Consider the following 12429-nt stretch of genomic DNA (forward strand, 5'->3'; position numbering starts at 1 on the left):
ACAACTCATCAATTTCCCCCTGTTTTCAATTTCCCCCTGGCGATCTCCTCTCTGAGGGGGGAGGGGGAGAGAAAGAGAGGTTTCTTAACTTTTGCAATTATAGTTTAATTTTTACAATTAGAGTTTAATTTTGGCAAAACAAAATAATTATGCCAAAAACCCAAACCCTAATAAAAAATGTTCATCTTGATGAAATTATAATATAAAAAATAAATTTAATACGGGTTATGGTTAGGGTTAGGGTTAAGCGAGGGTTTGAGTTAGGGTTAGGGTTCGGTGAGGGTTAGGGTTAGAGTTAGGATTAGGGTTAGGGTTAGGGTTTGGGTTAGGATTAGGGTTAGGCGAGGGTTAGTGTTAGGATTAGGGTTAGGTGAGGGTGGGGGTGATGGTGAGAGTGAGGGTTAGGGTTAGGGTTAGGGTTTGGGTTAGGATTAGGGTTAGGCGTGGGTTAGGGTTAGGATTAGGGTTAGGTGAGGGTTAGGGTTAGGCGAGGGTTAGGATTAGGGTTAAGTGATGGTTAGGGTTAGGGTTAGGGTTAGGTGAGGGTGAGGTTGAGGGTTAAGGTTAGGGTTAGGGTTAGGGGAGGGTGAAGGTGTGGGTGAGGTTTAGGTTTAGGTGAGGGTGAGGGGTGAGGGTGAGAGTGAGGTTGAGGGTTAAGGTTAGGGGAGGGTGAAGGTGAGTGTGAGGGTTAGGGTTAGGGTTAGGTGAGGGTTTAAGTTAGGATTAGGGTTAGGCGATGGTTAGGGTTAGGATTAGGGTTAGGTGAGGGTTAGGGTTAGGTATGGTAAGGGTGAGGGTAGGGGGTGAGGGTCAGGGTGAGTATAAGGGTTAAGGTTAGGGTTTGGGTTAGGGTTAGGGTTAGGCGAGGGTGAAGGTGAGGGTGAGGGTTAGGGTTAGGTAAGGGTGAGGGTGGGGGTGAAGATGAGGTTGAGGTTGAGGGTTAGGGTTAGGGTTAGGTGAGGGTGAGGGTGGGGGTGAGGGTGAGGATGAGGGGTTAGCGTAACTATTATATCGCTAATTACATAGAAACTACACACATTGTACACTCATATTTTCAAGCCGTAGAATTCCTCGTCCAATAAATACTATATATAATCTCTTTATTTACTTGTCACATACGCGTACAGGATCATTGGCGGATACGAGACCATCTTGTTCGATCTGACAACCTTTTTGTACGTGTATGTGACTGAGGGCTTATTTATAAATATTTATTGGATATGTCCAGTTTGGACGGGTTAGGTATGTAAACATGGCGTGTATATGTATTTACTTGTCTTGTGTACTTTCTTTTCGTTAGAGTTTCGGCGGTGCTTAATCGTTGTTCTTTGTGTACAAATTGCGGAGGGATATGCAGGAGTATATCCTTCCCACTATAGTGTACTCGGAGAATAGCGGGTAGGTGTTGCCGAAATTTTGATGAATTAAAAGTACACTTGAACACACGAAAATACATATACACGTCACGTTTACATACCTAATGGGATAGAAGCCTTCCTCTGACAGTCGGTCACACATGCGGTCCTCTGAACACATGTTTACATCCCTAAATTAAAATGATATATGTAGGGATATGCTCACTTCCATTAATTTTTAAATTCTAGATGCGGGCAGTTCCTGAAAAATCGTTCATGAGCATACCACGTGATCGAAGGCATAAAGACACCTGATAGAAGGAAGGGATAAAAGCTTTCTTAGCCTACTCTGACACAAATCCTCTACGGTCACCGAGCGGGGCGATTTTCTGTCCTTGTAAGAATTGCAGGAACGGTAAAATGCTCGCTAGGAGTGACATAAGTTTTCATCTGTCAATCAATGGATTTGATAGCTCTTATGTATTTTGGAGTCATCACGGTGAAGGCGTCCCGGTGATGCAATCAGAGGAAGAGTTCACTGACGTCGGCAATCCGATAGTTGACACGACTGATATGTTAGAAGATATTCTTGCAGCGCCGTCGGTGAGTGATGTCAACACTAATGATATGTTTCAAGATGTAGATCGATTGATGAGACTTGTTGAAGAAGACGAGTCATCATTATACGAGGGGTGTAAGGAGTTCACAAGGCTTTCTTTTATGCTGAGGCTTCTTCATATCCAAACACTCAGTGGGATGACTGTTACACATTTCGAGATGTTATTAGATTTATTGAGGAAAGTCATTCCAAGCCGCGAGAAAAGCATCCCAGCGACCTATTACGAAGCCCACAAGATTGTTGATACGCTGGGGCTTGATTACAAGAAGATAGACGCCTGTCCTAACGACTGCATCTTGTATAATAAGGGTAATGAAGCTCTGGAGGAATGTGATACGGGTGTATCTTCTCTTTAGGAGCTTAGCGATCCTCATGGGAGCTTGAGGATAGGAGATTCTCATATCTTGGGAATAGGAGCATGGATGGAGCCAAAGAAAGCGGTGGAAGAAGTCAGCAGAAGCGAAACATCCAAAATAATAGGGTAACTGGCAGATCTCTGGCCGGTCGACCGCAACACACATGTCGGTCGACTGGAAAACCTGCACGATGCAGGGTTTGAGAAAACTCTCTGGCCGGTCGACCGGACCAAGCCTGGCGGTCGATCGGATCGCGATTTCTGGGTTTCCTGTTTCGTTTTGGATTCTGTTTTGATGGGGATTCCCTATTCTTTTGGGCTTGTTTATTTACAAGATTGCCATCCATGTTTGCACATCTATAAATAAGATTGTTTTAGGGTTCTAAACAATCAGATCTCAGAGAGAAGTGATCAAGAGAAATTCTAATAATTGTATTAGGGTTTTACAATTCTAGTGAGATTGTGAGAGAGGGATTGTAATCTTTTTCATACTCATAATCTAGAGAAGGTATTTTTCTTCGCCATACTGAATTGTTCTTGTGGTTTGGTCATCCTCTTCTCAACCCACATTTTGGTAATTCCGCGACCAAAGGGTGCTCGCATGGCGACTCGTATCAAGTTGGTATTAGAGCATCAGATCCGGTGAAGGGGCATCCGGTGTAAGGTCCTTACTCGGTCCTCATACAAGAAGCTTGGGGAGATACTTATTTCATTGGAAAGAGTCCAGGATTTAAGGAAGGAGAAGATGGCTGAAGGAGATAATTCAGCAAGGATTGATGCATTAGAGAAGCAGATCGAGACGATAGGGTCGACACTCACAAAACTCGTCGGTCTCATCCAAGGAGGGAACAAAAAGGGGGAATCTTCTTCTAGGTCTAAGAAGAAACCTATAGAGTCCGGTGGAGAGAGCGAGCTTTCAGGCTCCGACGAGGAGGACGAGACCGTCAAGGCTGCACCGCATCAAGGGGGTAAGAATTCTTACCAGAATCTGAAGATTGATTTCAGAGTGGAGATTCCTATTTATGATGGGAGTGTTGACGTCGAGAGGCTTGATGACTGGATCGAGCGGATGGAGACGTATTTTACTCTTTATGGCTATTCGTCAAAAGAGAAGATTGTGTTCGCGACTTTGAAGCTTTCAGGACATGCGTTGACATGGTGGAAATCCTATTGCAAGCAGGAGAAGAAGGCGGTGTCGTGGAACAAGTTCAAGGAGCTACTTAGGAAACAGTTCTATCCGATGGGATTCCTTAAAGAATGTTGGTACAAGTGGTACGGCTTGCGCCAAAGGGTCAATCAAACCGTTCAAGAATACACTACGGAGTTCCAGCAGTAGGCGATGGTCCTTAACATTGCGATAGAGGAATATTCCGTGTTCATGAAGTATATGGCGGGATTGAGCGATTACATCCGAAAGGAGATGAGGTTATTCACGGCCGAGACTATTGCAGATGCGAGCGTGAAGGCCATTGCCATTGAGTGCAAGCAAAAGAAGAGCAACGAAGCAAAGGGGGATGCAAAGCAAGTTGGAGGCGAGTCTAGTGGTTCTCAGTTTAAGGAGGAGAAGAAGAAGGGTGATCCAGGGAAAGAAGGGCTGATTTGTAGTCACTGCGAGAAGACAGGGTACGAAGCTGATCGGTGCTGGGAGAAGTATCCTCATCTCAAGCCATGAGGGTTGAAGAAGAAGGAGGAGAAAAAGGCATACATGATAGCTCAAGGTCCGAAAGAAGTCTTGGGGATGACAGAACCTAATAACAGTCATAATCTTATGACGGGGAAACAGGCCACGAAAGAGGACGATGACCCGAGAGAGCAGCTCTTTGTTCTTAAGTTGCAAGTGAAGACCAGTTTGGTTGATGCCATAGTCGATCCGGGTAGCGAGAAGAATTTGATATCCGAAGCCTTGGTTCAGAAGCTGGGTCTGAAGACGGTCAAGCATCCGAAGCCCTATCCATTGGGGTGGATTCAGAAGGAGGAGAAGCAAAGTGTAGTTGATCAATGCACTGTAAGATTTGCACTCCATGAGTTGTATATTGACGAGGTCACATACGACGTAGTTCCATTGGATGTTTGTCAGATTATACTGGGCAATCCGTACTTATGGGATAGATATGCGATCTACGAGAGGCGGGCTCAGTAGTATATATTCACCAAAGGTGGTGAAAGTTTCATATTTCGTTCGGCATCTCTTCCGAGGGAGACAAGCTTGGGAACGGTGACGCGAGCGAAGAGGTTAGTGAATGCAAGAAAGAAGTTTGTCTCGCTGTGCATTAGATTTCCAAAAAAGCCATCGATTAAGGATTGCAACTTGGAGCGAGAAGTGACTACGACGAGACGCGGGATGAATGAGTTATTTCCGATCGGACGTCGAGATCAGATTCCTAGCAAGGCCAGGTGATTCAGAAAAGGAGGAGGGGCTCGCGAGTTCCCTCAGTTTCAGTTCTAACTTGAACGGGACTTCAAGTTCCTAAAGGGGGGACCCATGATACGGGTGTATCTTCTCTTCAGGAGCTTAGCGATCCTCATGGGAGCTTGAGGATAGGAGATTCTCATATCTTGGGAATAGGAGCATGGATGGAGCCAAAGAAGGTGGTGGAAGAAGTCAGCAGAAGAGAAACGTGCAAAAGAACAGGGTAACTGACAGATCTCTGGCCGGTCGACCGCAGCACACATGCCGGTCGACCGGAAAACCTGCACGATGCAGGGTTTGAGAAAACTCTCTGGCCGGTCGACCGGACCAAGCCTGGCGGTCGACCGGATCGCGATTTCTGGGTTTCCTGTTTCGTTTTGGATTCTGTTCTGACAGGGACTCCTCTTTCTTTTGGGCTTGTTTATTTACAAGATTGCCATCCACGTTTGCACATCTATAAATAGGATTGTTTTAGGGTTCTAAACAATCAGACCTAAGGGAAGAGAAATTCTAATAATTGTATTAGGGTTTAGAGAGAGAGTTGAGAGGTTGTTCTCGATTCTAGTGAGATTGTGAGGGAGAGATTGTAATCTTTTGTTCTTCATAATCTAGAGAAGGTATTTTCCTTCGCCTTATACTGAATTATTCTTGTGTTTTGGTCATCCTCTTCTCAACCCACCTTTTGGTAATTCCGCGACCAAAGAGTGCTCGCACGACGACTTGTATCAGTATTTCTTCAAAACGCGTGCCTCACATGCACGAGCCCAAGCATGAGCTCCATGAAAGCCAAGTTGAACGCAGCCCTCAGTGGCACACTGTTCAATCAAAACACAGACCTCACGAAAGCGTTGATTCTCCAAAACACAACTCTTAGGAGCATATTATCCAATCAAAATGTAACTCTCAGGAGCTGACTGGATCGAGCGGATGGAGACGTATTTTACTCTTTATGGCTATTCGTCAAAAGAGAAGATTGTGTTCGCGACTTTGAAGCTTTCAGGACATGCGTTGACGTGGTGGAAATCCTATTACAAGCAGGAGAAGAAGGCGGTGTCATGGAACAAGTTCAATGAGCTACTTAGGAAACAGTTCTATCCGGTGGGATTCCTTGAAGAACGTTGGTACAAGTGGTACGGCTTGCGCCAAAGGGTCAATCAAACCGTTCAAGAATACACTACGGAGTTCCAGCAGCAGGCGATGGTCCTTAACATTGCGACAGAGGAATATTCCGTGTTCATGAAGTATATGGCGGGATTGAGCGATTACATCCGAAAGGAGATGAGGTTATTCACGGTCGAGACTATTGCAGATGCGAGCGTGAAGGCCATTGCCATTGAGGGACATCCGAATGGAGATGAGGTTATTCACGGTCGAGACTATTGCAGATGCGAGCGTGAAGGCCATTGCCATTGAGGGCAAGCATAAGAAGAGCAACGAAGCAAAGGGGAATGCAAAGAAAGTTGGAGGCGAGTCTAGTGGTTCTCAGTTTAAGGAGGAGAAGAAGAAGGGTGATCCAGGGAAAGCAGGGCTGATTTGTAGTCACTTAGAGAAGACATGGCACGAAGCTGATCGGTGCTGGGAGAAGTATCCTCATATCAAGCCAAGAGGGTTGAAGAAGAAGGAGGAGAAAAAGGCATACATGATAGCTCAAGGTCCGAAAGAAGTCTTGGGGATGACAGAACCTAATAGCAGTCACAATCTTATGATGGGGAAACAGGCCACGAAAGAGGACGACGACCCGAGAGAGCAGCTCTTTGTTCTTAAGTTGCAAGTGAAGACCAGTTTGGTTGATGCCATAGTCGATCCGGGTAGCGAGAAGAATTTGATATCCGAAGCCTTGGTTCAGAAGCTGGGTCTGAAGACGGTCAAGCATCCGAAGCCCTATCCATTAGGGTGGATTCAAAAGGAGGAGAAGCTAAGTGTAGTTGATCAATGCACTGTAAGATTTGCACTCCATGAGTCGTAATTGATGAGGTCACATGCGACGTAGTTCTATTGGATGTTTGTCAGATTATACTGGGCAATCCGTACTTATGGGATAAATATGCGATCTACGAGAGGCGGACTCAGAAGTATATATTCACCAAAGGTGGTGAAAGGTTCATATTTCGTTCGGCATCTCTTCCGAGGGAGACAAGCTTGGGAACGGTGACGCGAGCGAAGAGGTTAGTGAATGCAAGCAAGAAGTTTGTCTCGCTGTGCATTAGATTTCCAGAAAAGCCATCGATTAAGGATTGCAACTTGGAGCGAGAAGTGACTATGACGAGACGCGTGATGAATGAGTTATTTCCGATCGGACATCGAGATCAGATTCCTAGCAAGGCCAGGTGGTTCAGAAAAGGAGGAGGGGCTCGCGAGTTCCCTCAGTTTCAGTTCTAACTTGAACGGGACTTTAAGTTCCTAAAGGGGGGACCCATGATACGGGTGTATCTTCTCTTCAGGAGCTTAGCGATCCTCATGGGAGCTTGAGGATAGGAGATTCTCATGGTATCTTGAGAATAGGAGCGTGGATGGAGCTAAAGGAAACGGCGAAAGCAGCAGAAGCGAAACGTGCAAAAGAACAGGGTAACTGGCAGATCTCTGGCCGGTCGACCGCAGCACACATGCCGGTCGACCGGAAAACCTGCACGATGCAGGTTTGAGAAAACTCTCTGGCCGGTCGACCGGACCAAGCCTGACGGTCGACCGGATCGCGATTTCTGGGTTTCCTGTTTCGTTTTGGATTCTGTTTTGACGGGGATTCCTGATTCTTTTGGGCTTGTTTATTTACAAGATTGCCATCCACGTTTGCACATCTATAAATAGGATTGTTTTAGGGTTCTAAACAATCAGACCTAAGGGACAGAGAAATTCTAATAATTGTATTAGGGTTTAGAGAGAGTTGGGAGGTTGTTCTCAATTCTAGTGAGATTGTGAGAGAGGGATTGTAATCTTTTTCATACTCATAATCTAGAGAAGATATTTTCCTTCGCCATACTGAATTGTTCTTGTGTTTTGGTCATCCTCTTCTCAACCCACCTTTTGGTAATTCCGCGACCAAAGGGTTCTCGCACGGCGACTCGTATCAGAATGTCCGACGTGTCATGTATCACATTGGAAAGGAGAAGCTACAAGCACATCCAAAGGCGGTGCATCCAATAAGCAGAGCAGAATCCCTGTTATGGTTCTCCGATATTTTCCAATTATTCCTAGGCTGCAGCGATTTTATATGTCTGACGAGCTGGCTGAGAATATGCGATGGCACTCGACCGACCGCAAAGAGGACGGGAAACTGAGACATCCTGCTAACGGTGAGGCATGGAAGCACATCGACCGTATATACCCCGACTTTGGTAAAGAGTCTCGGAATATTAGGCTGGGGCTTGCTAGTGACGGATTTAATCCGTTTGGATTAATGAGCTCTGCTTGGTCTACCTGGTCAATGTTGCTGACACCGTACAACCTGCCGCCGTCGATGTGCATGAAGCAACCATACATGATACTGTCACTTTTGATCACTGGAAGATATTCTCCTAGAAATGACATCGATGTTTTCCTTCAACCATTAATTGACGACCTGAAGCTTCTCTGGGAAAAAGGTGTCATCACTTATGATGCTTATGGTAAGGAGTATTTCTGTATGTGGGCAATGGTCATGTAGATAAGTAATGACTTCCCGACATACACTAACCTGTCTAGATAGTCGACGAAGGGTCAGATTGCTTGTCGGGTTTGCATGTCAGACTATGAGGGAAAGTTCCTGAAGTACAGCCGTAAGTTTTGTTATTGGCAACACAGAAGATGGTTGCCTACAGGGCACAAGTTTAGAAAGTTAGTAGGAAAGTTCGACGGTAATCCAGAAAGTAGACCGTAGACCGGCACCACCAAGGTTGACCGGAGAAGAAATATTTGAGCTTCTACATCCTTTACCTAGAAAAATATTTGGAAAAAAAGATTCAACAAAGAAAACCCATTTGGGGTTAGGAGAAAAATATTAAAGCAAAAATGGAAGGGAAAGGGAAGGGGTAAACTATTTTTCAAGAGCAAATCGAAAGGAAATAAGCCTCGTAATGTCCAGTCGCATGGGCGTGTCTCAAAGGGCACTGAACATTCGCATGGATGGTCAAAATTCAGCATAATTTATCAGCAGCCATATTCAGGATGAGGTCCACAATATGTGTTTATTTCTAAAATCCGTGAAAACACCGGATGGTTATGCTTCAAACATTTCAGTAAATGTGCATATTGAGGGCAGAAAGATTTTAGGACTCAAGACACATGACCATCATATTCTATTACATCAACTTCTCCGGGTTGCGTTGCGACATGCTGAGAAGGAACTCGCGATGGTGGTAATAGAATTCTACGGTTTCTTCAAGCAACTGTGCTCTAAGGTGATTGATGTCAGGGAGTTTGAAGAATTAGAGGGACATGTTGCCAATACACTGTGTAAAATTGAAATACTATTTCCACCCTCATTCTTCACGGTCAAGGTGCATCTCACAATACATTTAGCATACGAAGCCTGCATCGCAGGACTAGTTTAATATCACTGGATGTACCCCATGGAGAGGTATTTATTATTATAATATTCATTTAATATTTGTCAAATTATGTTTCTCAGTTCCATTTTGTCACAAATCATGAAACTATATGCGTGTAGGTATTTGGGTTTCATGAAACAACTGATGCATAATCGTGCACGTCCTGAAGGGTCGATCGCAGAGAACTACATAAGTAACAAGAGTTTGAATTTTATCTCTCGTTACTTGCGGGGCGTGGAGACAAGGCTAAACCATCCCCAACGAATAATTGATGGTACATTCTACAATAATCATGGGGAGGACACTAGATTCCACAGAATGGAGCTAGATCAAGCCCACACATATATCCTGAGCAATGACACTACATTTAACATATACGCGACATAAGTATTTAACTGTTTGAATCAGATTATATCACCTCACAATAATTATCTCTATTTAACTATTATAAATGCTTCTTGTCTAGACTTCACATCCGATATGTGCAGACTACTCTTAAATGCATAACAAAAAATAAGAGAGTTATGGACACACACTCTAGATAATTTCCTACATGGCTGAAGGGTGAAGTAAGATCTTTTTACATTTCTGATTCGTATATCAAATATATGTGCCTGCCACTAGATATATAAACTATTTGCTTCTTTTCTTAAAGATTAACAAACGGATTACGAATGGGGTTAACCTGTCTGAGAAAGTTTGTAAGGATCATGAATTTTGATACTAGTTAAAATATTTTTCTAGTATTTTAAAATATTTAATTATAATTTTTAAAAGAGTATTTATATTTTTCTCGAATTTCTACAATTTTCTAGGATTTAAGGTCTAAGTTTTATATTTATTTAAATGATTTAAATATTTATAAATTTATTTAGTGTAGTAAAAATTTCTGGAATTTATCTGTTGCGTTATCGATACTGTTACGTATCATTGTGAATAATACATGGTATTATTATTATTATTATGAATATTTTTATATAATACATTATATTATTAATTATGTATTATTTGTTATATTATTTTTATTGTTACATATTATCTGTCGTATTAGTATAACTAGTACGTTTTACTGTGTATATAATTGTCCCATAACTATTTGATTTTAAATGTAAGTAAATATATTTTTATTATTAATTATTCTCGTTTAATTGTATGATATGTGTATATTTCGACTATTTCATATCAACTGTTGTATTAGCACAACATGTACGTTTTTATTTATAGATAATTATTATATAATTAGTTTAATTTTTAAATTCTCATAATTATTTATTCTAATTATTTTTGTTTTAAACCTTAACCCTAAACCCTAATATAAATATATATATATTGGAAGTGAATCTAAGGTGACAACCCTAGCTCCCACGTAAGGACGCGCCTAAAATCAACTGCATTTCCCTAATATTTTTCACGTCGCTCCGTGTTGAACTTGATCTACACGTTCTTAAACTCAAAACACACCAATTCTTGTATGAATCCCGTCGTGTTTTGACCTATTCGTATGAGTCGTCCAAAAAGTTCTATTCATTCGAAACCGTTAAATGCGGCGAGTGGATGACAGGGTCCAAAACACCACGTGTTCATCCCAAATATTCGGTGCCTGGTGTTTAGTTTTAAGCAACGGGGTAGATTCAAGATGGATTCGTAAAAAGTGATGTATGGAACGACTATGATTTTATCCGCCTTTTTTTTCGCTCTCACCTTACGTGCTCTGTCCCTTAGATCTTTCCCCTTCTATTAGTATTATATTTATTATATATTATATATATTTATATACAATATATATATTATTTAACTTTATCTACATAAGATATATATTCATATATGCTTTTATTACTTCTCCTCTCTTCTCTTCTTCAAAAATCCGCCGCCACACAATCCATCTCTCCCTCCTCGTTAACTCCTGATAACCAATGACCCACCAGCAGTCGCGGCGCTCCCCTCTTACCGCTGTTCCCCCGACACCAACCACCGCCGCATCTCACCCGCCTCGACACACCCATCACCCACTGCACCCTCCATTCATTTCCTGCTCCTCGGCCCGCATTCCAAGCGCCTGACCATGACCCCACACAGCCACCCTTTCACCCGCCGAGCCCTCCGTCACCGCCTGCAGTTCACCGCTCGCACCTCCCGTCGCTCGCACTACCACCTCTCCCCTTCCGCGCTCTCGCCCTAAGCCACTCAGAACCCCCTCTTTCCACTTGCCAATCGAGCTCCCGTCACACACGACCCAGCAACCACACCTCCACTTCACCACCATGACCCCGAGCCGACCTCTGCCCACCACGGCCGGACGCAGGCCTCACCCCTTGTCCTCCTCCTCCCCTGTTCTTAGATCCGACGCGGATCTGCTCTAAGCCGCCGCCCTCCTGAGCCGTCGCCTCCACCTTATTAGATCTTTGCTCATCGCCGAGCCACCCCCACCAGATCTGCAGCGCTGCCGCTTCCCTCCGACGACCAATGACGCCACCTCGCCGCTTCCCTCCTGAGCCGTCAGTCCCGACTCGTGCCGTCGACGTTGAATCGTTCGACAAAACCCCGAGGCAAGATTCCGCTCCCTGTTTCATAGTTTGAATATTTATATTTATTATGAATTATTTACGCAGTTTAATTATGAATTGTTATTATTTGCGTGGGACTGTTGATGACGATATTAAAGGATTTTAAATGATAAATTAATATTTTCTAGATTAATTAGAATTATTATGATGAGAAAAAAGATTATTTGGAAAAAGAATTGGTTTTGAATAATTATTAAATAGATAATCTAAAATAATTTATTTTGGAAAAAGAATTAATTTCTGAATTACATAGTTGGTTGTTCATAAATTTATGACTCTTAATTTCGATTACCTGATTGCCATGATATTATTATACATGATCAGTTGTTTTTGTTATTATTTGTTGTGATTGCGAACCATTAGTAGTTCATGACTTAGTGGCCTCGTACGTCATGAACAGATCTAGTGACATGTGTGGGTGTGTTGACTGTGTTTAGGTGGTGAACCAGAGTTTTAGTATGGAAAACAATTGTTGATTTAGAAAAATGAGAAGAGTTGGGATGGGGAAGGCCATGTTCATGTGATCGGATAAGGCTGTTGATGTATCTTCCAGACTCACGCCAGTGAATTCGTGTAGTCACTGGGGTTGGTTTGTTGGGCCAA

This window comes from Asparagus officinalis, chromosome 2, assembly GCF_001876935.1.
Source record: "Asparagus officinalis chromosome 2, Aspof.V1, whole genome shotgun sequence".
Classification (NCBI taxonomy): domain Eukaryota; kingdom Viridiplantae; phylum Streptophyta; class Magnoliopsida; order Asparagales; family Asparagaceae; genus Asparagus; species Asparagus officinalis.